The sequence below is a fragment of the Nelumbo nucifera genome, chromosome 7, assembly GCF_055504915.1.
Source record: "Nelumbo nucifera cultivar China Antique chromosome 7, China Antique-T2T, whole genome shotgun sequence".
Taxonomy (NCBI): Eukaryota; Viridiplantae; Streptophyta; class Magnoliopsida; order Proteales; family Nelumbonaceae; genus Nelumbo; species Nelumbo nucifera.
Genome location: NC_142655.1, coordinates 1114436 through 1122638, shown reverse-complemented (window position 1 = coordinate 1122638; position 8203 = coordinate 1114436).

Below are 8203 nucleotides of genomic sequence, written 5' to 3'. Positions count from 1 at the left end.
AGTCAACACTTCACTGTTAACAAGCAGAAATCACTTCAAGAACACTTTGTCTAGGTCCAAGAAGCAGCTGAACTAAAGTAGAGGCTTGTACCACTTAATTTAGATCAGTTTTTCAGCAGTTTGGAAGCCCAATAACAGCCGAACCACACTTCTAGAATAACCCAGAAATCAGTCCAGCAACAGTGGGCCGAATGGAGGTGTGCTTTGAATGCTTTAACAGTCCTCCCAAATAACAAAAATAACTCAGCAAAGAACTGAGAAAACAACTTACAGTATCTCTGGTTTGAACTTCAAACCAGGCTGAACACTTTGCTCTCTGAGCTAGCTTCGAAATCCCTTTTCTCTGATTTCAAATCAGGCTAAAAAAAACTTGCTCTCTGATTCCTCCTGGTCACCGAACCCTTCTCCAAGTGTATAGAAACTTGGGCACCCTCCAATGACCTCCAAGAACCAGGCGAATGACTGTAAACATTCAGCCCTAGAACCTCCTCATGCAGTTGGCTGAACTAGAACCACACGAGGGACACGCCAAGCAATGACCCGCTCTGATACCAAGTTGAAAAACAGTTCACTTGATGTATGGAACTGTTTGAGATTAGATGCAAAACAGCAAAACAGCAAACAAGAGAGGAAGAGAAGAGAGAGAGCTGCTGCAATGAGTGTTAGAGAATGAGAGGTTCGAACATTACCTCTCTCTAACACTCTAAACATCTTATTAATAAGTTAATCTTTGACAAATTACAGAGAGGCCCTTGAGTGAGCAGGAAAATACAAAAAACAGAATATTACAGAGTATGGGCCCAGAATAAGGCCCACAACAGAGAGAAACATAACATAACATAAAATGACAGTCTATGGGCCATTCGGCCCATCTTCTCTACAAGTTGCAATGAAAAATCCATAATACAAGATTCAAACATCACCTAATTGACTAGGAAATGAACTTCTTAACATTTTTGTTACCAAAGTTGCATCCAAAACCTATAGAGCCCAGAAATTCAAGACTCTAGAGTCAAGCTTTAGGATTTCTTAGGCATTTTCTTAGTTCAGACATTACATACAGCTCCGTATTTCCCACACTATCAAGTCTAGGATCCAACTACTACCACCAAGATTGCTTTTCTATTTTGAACTGCTTCCCTTTCCAAATGCTTGATGTTGTATCAGCTGAGTAGGCAAGGTGTGACATCTTCAACCTCTCTTGTATTCTTTGTTCAGAAATTGACAAGAGGACAAACTGCCCATTTTCAGCACAGCAAGTACAACACCTTTCTATGGTCCTATTTCTTTCAAACCATTTGGGGCCAGTTCATCTTTTTCTGTTCTATCTTGGAAGTTTTTATTTTGTGGCACAAGAAAGAGATGAGCAAGAAGGGGAAATTCTTTGGCAATATTTATCCTTTGCATATTTTGGCTTATATGGTTAGAATGGAACACTAGAATATTTGAGAAATGGCGATCACCCAAAGAATCAGGCCAAAGTAAGGCCATTGGCATTACCATAAGTGGGTGGCCTTTTGCAAACAATTCAGGGAGGAAGAGATGGGCAAGAAGGGGAAATTCTTTGGCAATATTTCTCCTTTGCATATTTTGGCTTATATGGTCAGAATGGAACACTAGAATATTTGAGAAATGGCGATCACCCAAAGAATCAGGCCAAAGTAAGGCCATTGGCATTACCATAAGTGGGTGGCCTTTTGCAAACAATTCAGGGAGGAATTGACACTAGAATACTTGAGAACTGGCTATCACAAAATGTTTACTTTTTTGGGTGCTTTGTTGTTTCCTATTGTAATACCAACTAGTTTTACAATGGGCCATTCTTGTACATGAATCCTGTTTTGATCAATTACAATATAAATTACCTTAAAAAAAGAATGTTTGATATTTCTGCCAGATCTTTTCATTAGGAACACAGGGATTTAAAAAAAAAAATCATCATCACCAGCATTGATAGAAAAGTGCATGACATACAATCTTAATTAACCTAGGTAAATCATAACTTAAACAAACAGAAAAGAGAATTAAGGATATGGACAAATACAAGAATTAATTGACCTGAAGCTGCATGGATCCTAATTACAAGAATTCAAATGGTTAGGTCTCAAGAAAATGAACTTGCTTGAATATCAAAAAGTGGTGATTTGGAACTTCTAGATGAACTAAGATATAGGAGACTTAAAAAAATATAACCTTACAGTATATATTGTTTTTCTTCTGCTTACCTAAGATAGTATATTAATCATATTGCAATGGTTGCTATCATTATATCATAAACTAAGATATTTAAGTAGCATTTGACTTAAATGATAATTAACAAGTCTTAAAGCTCCTATAGAAAGTTGAAAACCTAATAGTAATTTGATGATAAAAGGAAGAGCTTATAAACCTGGAGAACACAAGCAAGATATTAGTGTGGGAATGGCATATAAAATTCGTATAATATTTGTCAGGTATTTGCATTACTTGCGTTTTATCAGAAGTGGGTGAAACTCTATGCTCTTTAGACCTGATAGCTCAACTTTGATGTTCAATGTTTATCCAAATTCCTATCATATTGATGTATTATCATTCAAAATAAATAAAAACCGCTTTTTGGCACCAGGACTAAAATTCACAATACATTCTCAATTAGTCCCTTCATTCATCTCTATCAATCTGCACTTTCATTTTCTAACTTGTCTTCATGTCATCTCCAAATCCAAATCCTATAACTTCCTCATTTTCCAATGAACTAAAAGTTAAGCTTACACCTATAACTGCACCTCAAGTCTCAACAATATCAACCACCTAAAAAAAGATGCAAATAGCAAATCACATGGAAGTGATTACAGATCCAAACTTGTCATCTTTACCAAAATTCATAAGGAAAAAAATTAAACAACAAAGTCAACATAACAAATCCAATAAATACTTAAATACATCAATCAAACAGAAAAATATCAGTTTAACAATTATTACTACTACTATTACTACTACTAATACTTGTATGACTTACCAAGTTACCATTGAGCAAGAATAAAAGCTCTATATCTCTAATCTTCAAAGTTGCATAACATCAACATTATGTCTCCACAACGGCCAAATCATAGAACAAGAAATGAGAACCATCCAGAGATGTAATCGATCTAAAAGTGAGCCCTCAATAGAGATAACCAGCCTAAAGTCACTATTTCTACATCGATTGAAGCAATACAATCAACACGAAAAATCCTAGAATCATCTAGACACCTCGATGAAAAAAAAATCGTTTCAATCCTTTCTTCATTCGAAACTACATAACAACATTAATATATCAACATTAGGTTTACAAATTACAACGAAAGCAAATCAAAGATAAAGAAAATAATACTATACAGAGAGGCCGAACCGATCCAAGTGGAATCAATCGGAATGCAAGTCATCAATCTCGTAATCAGAAGCCGAGGAGGAATCGGAGTCATCGGATGAGTAACTGTGGTACGGTTGGGGTGGAGGGAAGCAAAAAAAAGTCCACAAGCAGAGAGCCAGACGCCCTAACTGCTGCAACGGAAAACAGCATACAAGCTCCAACACTTGTTGGCTGCTTAGTCTCTCTGGATTGCAAGCTATGTATTGACACAGGTTTGCAGAGAGGTTGGCTACAGTCACCACCAAATGACTGTTGAAAACCATCTCTTCTGCTCTCTCTCTTCCCCCTCCTCTCTCTCTCGTTTCAAAATCAAAATTGAATTCTCGAAGAGTCACGACAACAGAGGAAATCAGGGATGTATTGTCTGGGTCTTTGGGAAAGATCTGAGATGAGCTGGTTTTTTATCCATTTGGGAAAGGTTTTCTGTTGCTTTTTTCAGTTTTGACTTGATTAACGCGGTTAATCTATCAATCGTTCATTGTTCATTTGCTATGTGCATTTGTAACGGCCAAGGCGTGTAATGACTCATGTAGGAAAAGCCTCTGGCTACGGCTCGTTGGTTGTAGACTTGTAGCGGATTTAGGGGGTTTTCGCCTTTTCGGTTTTGGTCGAGTGTCATTTTGGTTTCCGAATTTTAAAACGTGTCAATTCGGTATTTAAACTTTCAAAATACATCAATTTAAATCAGCCGTTAAATAATATATGAAAAGATATAAATACCTTTCGTATGCCATCTAATTTTCTTTTTATCAATATTCAATAGTCTGCTCAAATCTTTTAGAAGGGGAGCGTCAAAACCTAAAAAGACGGAGGAGAACCAATAACGAGCTCTTCTTCGATGAATCGAGAGAAAGAACTGGTTCTGTTTCGAACTAAGAGGCAATAGAAGAATTGTTGGGTCAGATTAACCATTTAACCTAAACCCGATAAGTTTCAATTAGATGATAAACAGAGAACTCCTCCCGGACTCAAAAGAATGGAGATTTGCAGAGCCAGATCTGTCAACCATACCAATCAGATCAACTACCGAATTCTAGTTGGGCATCATCATTGAATCCTTAGGTGGGTTAGGTCGGAGGCAACTCGTATAAACTCAAATCTTCTCTGGGTCTGTTGCTGCAATTCATTCATGTAGACCAGTAAACAGAAAAGGTAAACTTGAATTTGTCGTAAGTTGTGACAACGAAGCCTGCCGAAAATCAACTCTAGCGTACGTTTCTCTGTATCTAGGTTCTCAATGGATCACATCCAGGGGCAAAACAAAACAGAAGGTCAATTTTTCTCACGGACACAGCCACAGAGCAACGAAAGAAATTAAACATTGGGTCCCTTAAACACTATTCCTTCAAACCCCTGAAGATAAATAAGTTCCTCCTTTCCGGTCTTCACAGTCATGGATGGATGGTTTCCGGAACCGACCTTCCTTCTCTGAGACCACTTCTCACTGGCAGCCACAATCATTTGGCATAGGCAGTGTCTGCCAGAACCCACCTTCTTCTTCTCGATTTGGCTCTTCGTCATCTTCTCACTATTTTTGCAGAGGCATATCAAAATTCAAAACCTCCCTCCTCAAATCCTCTCTTCTTCGAGTCAACATTATTTATCATGGAGTAGTAACAAAGCTCATCTTCTTCAAATACCCCCTGCATCATCCATTCAGATTCAGTTGAGCTCTTCTTATCAGTCGTGGAGAATAAAGTCCATCTCTCGTCTCAATCCATTATCTCTTCTTCACATGGTCGATTGGTGGAGGTGAAAGATGATGGAGAGAGAGAAGAGGTCGGAGAAGGGTTGCCGCTGCTGGTTTAAAAGTTTTATTTTGAAGGGCAATTTTGATATTTTCATAAGTTTAAGTTGCACTTGATGGCATTCTTTTTGCACTTGATGGCACTTGATACATAGAACTGATGGCTGATTAATGGGAGGTACTAAGCTGGCATATTTTGATAGTTTATGTATTAAATTGACAATTTGACATGTTTTGAACTTTGGGGATTAAAGTGGCACTAGGCCCAAAATACAGGATATTAATGGAGTTTTTTTTTTAAAAAAAATAAGGTAAATTGTAGATTAATACCCTATACTTTGGGGTTTGGGCATTGTCTCATTATAATACCCGAATTTTAAAATGTGTCAGTACCTAAACTCATAAAGCATCTTAATTTAGTCCAAAATCATTAATCATTATTAAGTGTCATGTGAAAAGACACAAATGCCATTATCATCTTATTTTCTTTATCAATCATCCAAATGCCCAAATCCAAATGTCCTTTGGGTTGATTTCGGTTCAATCTGAGGAAGAAGATGATGAATAATGTCTTATTTTGAAAGGTAATTTTGATTTAGATAACTGACGAAATGCTAACAGCAGGGATTAAATTGGGATGTTTTGGGAGTTTAAGTACCAGATTGGTAAGTTTTGAAATTTGGGTACCAAATTGGGACTAGGCCCAAAGAACAGGGTACTAATTTGCAATTTACCAAAAAATAGTTATAATAAAGAAAATGGTAAATTTCTTAAACTACCCTTATAGTTTAGCTAATTGATTAAGTGCAACCTTACTGTTTCTAACAATTGACTAATATTTCCCTTATCGTTAGCACTCGTTAATGGAAAGACAAAAATGACTATTTTACCCTTTTTTCTACTTTAAAATTTCAAAATAAAATGGAATAAAAAATGGGAAAGAAACGTATGGTTGTCATCTTCAACAAAGATGAATAGGGATGAACTATACAATTCCACTACACACTACCAACAGAGTTTCGTAGTTCTCTGTTCATCGTCAAGAAGATGGTGAACAGAAATGAAGTTGGAGGAAGGAGAAGAAGAGGAAGAAGGAGAAAGAGAAGAAGAAGAGGGGGAAAGAGCAACCCAAATTGAATCTTAGTGGTATTAACAACAAGAGCAACCCAGATTGAACCTTAGTGGAAGAATTAGCACAATGTATAACGAAGAGCAACCCAAACTAACTTCGTTGAGGCATCTTAGGGGAGGTTTTAGACATCTCTAGCTCTGGTTCTCCCCAGGTCTCTCTATCTTTCTCATCGGAAATAACAGACTGACTTCGTTGAGGAAGCTTTGGCGCAACTGAGTTTCATATCTAGAGCGAATGAACCAACGAGAGAGCTCTACTTCTCCCTTAGTGTCTCTCTCTTTCTCGCCGGAAACAGAGCAAAACGAGAGATGGCTAGTCTAGCTTTGCTTGCAATAGTCCTGAGAATTGAGAAACCAGACCGTCTTCCCCTATTTGGTGCCTGTGTTACTGAATATCCAAGCACAAATGCAAAAGATATTACCGTTTTTTCCTTTCTATTTCATTTCTAAGCAAAAGGAGAAAAAAGATGCATATATAAAAAAGAGAGTTTGGAGTATGAACAGGAGCAGCAGTTTCACATTTGAAAAATCACTTTTATTATTATATGCTAATGAGTAATGATGAAGGAAGATGACACCACCACTCATGGCTACCGCCCCGAAGGAAGGCGACACCACCACCTATGGCTACTGATGTAGCGCGATCCGGTCACTCCTAACTGGCACTCGCGTGGCTCCTAAAGGGCACCTGGAATGAGAGGGAAGAAGAAGAATTCCCGGTGGTTTGCCCGGCGGGAACACTCCGATGATTAAGTCAGTATTTCGTCCAAGAAGCAAAGGGAAAACAAAGGCTAAGAGTGAACATTGCGCAGGTGATTCGAAGATACCTTGTTCCTTGAGAATAAGCCCCTTATAACTGAATTCCGTTGTTTCAGACCCTCTGTTTCTGACAGGGCAGGTATAACCGCCACTGTCAGTCTGCCACAGCCGTTACTGGCAAGGTTGAGGTGGCACGCGCAGGGACATCGTTGCAGGGTACGTGCCTGTCAGGTGCGAGATACCTTTTTGAAGGTGACAGGCGCGATGCTTTTCGACGAGGGACATGTCTGCTGTCCACAAATTTGTCGGGTACGACGGTCGAGCAGGAAGCCTTCCTGCGGTATGCCGAGCTACTCTTCCGCGAATTACCCTGAGTTGGGCTGTCTCTTGAGCTATGAGCTGCCCGTAGGAAGTTTTGCCGAGCTGACTGACCCAAGGTGTCCATGCCTCGGGTTGTCTAGAGATGGATCGGCATGTTCCTGTCTGGGAGTGGTCTGAGGTCCGTTGGGAGGAGCTCGGGCCTCAAGAGAGGTCAGGGCGCCCCGAACTCGGGGCGCCCCGAAGTGCCTTAACCCCGGAGAGGAGGTGCGAGTGCGGCGGCTTCCGATGAGTGGTTTATCCGCCCAGTTGCCGAGCTGAACTCGGTGGGACCTTCCCTCCGAGTTGTGGTCACGTCCGTTGCGCTGTCGTGCTGAGTCACTGTTTGAGCAAGGTCATGCCCACGCGTACCCGTACTGCGAGGTCGGGCCAAATCACCCCCCATCAATTGCCCCCCACTCCCTGTGTTGGCGGCGATGACCCAATGCGGGGAGGTCATGACACGCCGGGTGGATTTGGCGTTGGTCTTCATGCCGCTTTGTCGCACGCTCCGTCTAGCTGGACCGGTCTAGCGCCCGGTTTGATAAAAAGGACTCGAGTCACGTCTGGATTACGCGTGGATCTCACGCGATTTGGACTTCGCAAACGTCAAAAACGCGCTAAACCACTTTCGCCTCGAGGAACCTGTAACTGTGGCTATAAATAGGGGGACCATTGGCCATTTTCTTCGCCACAAAGCTCTCATCATTAGTGTTTGAGCTCGCGTCGGAGGTCTCTTAGCTCGGGTCTTCCAATTCGTCCTGTTCTCCCAGTCCGGTTGCATTTCTTTTGGTGAGTCCTCCCGAGCTTCTTTCCCC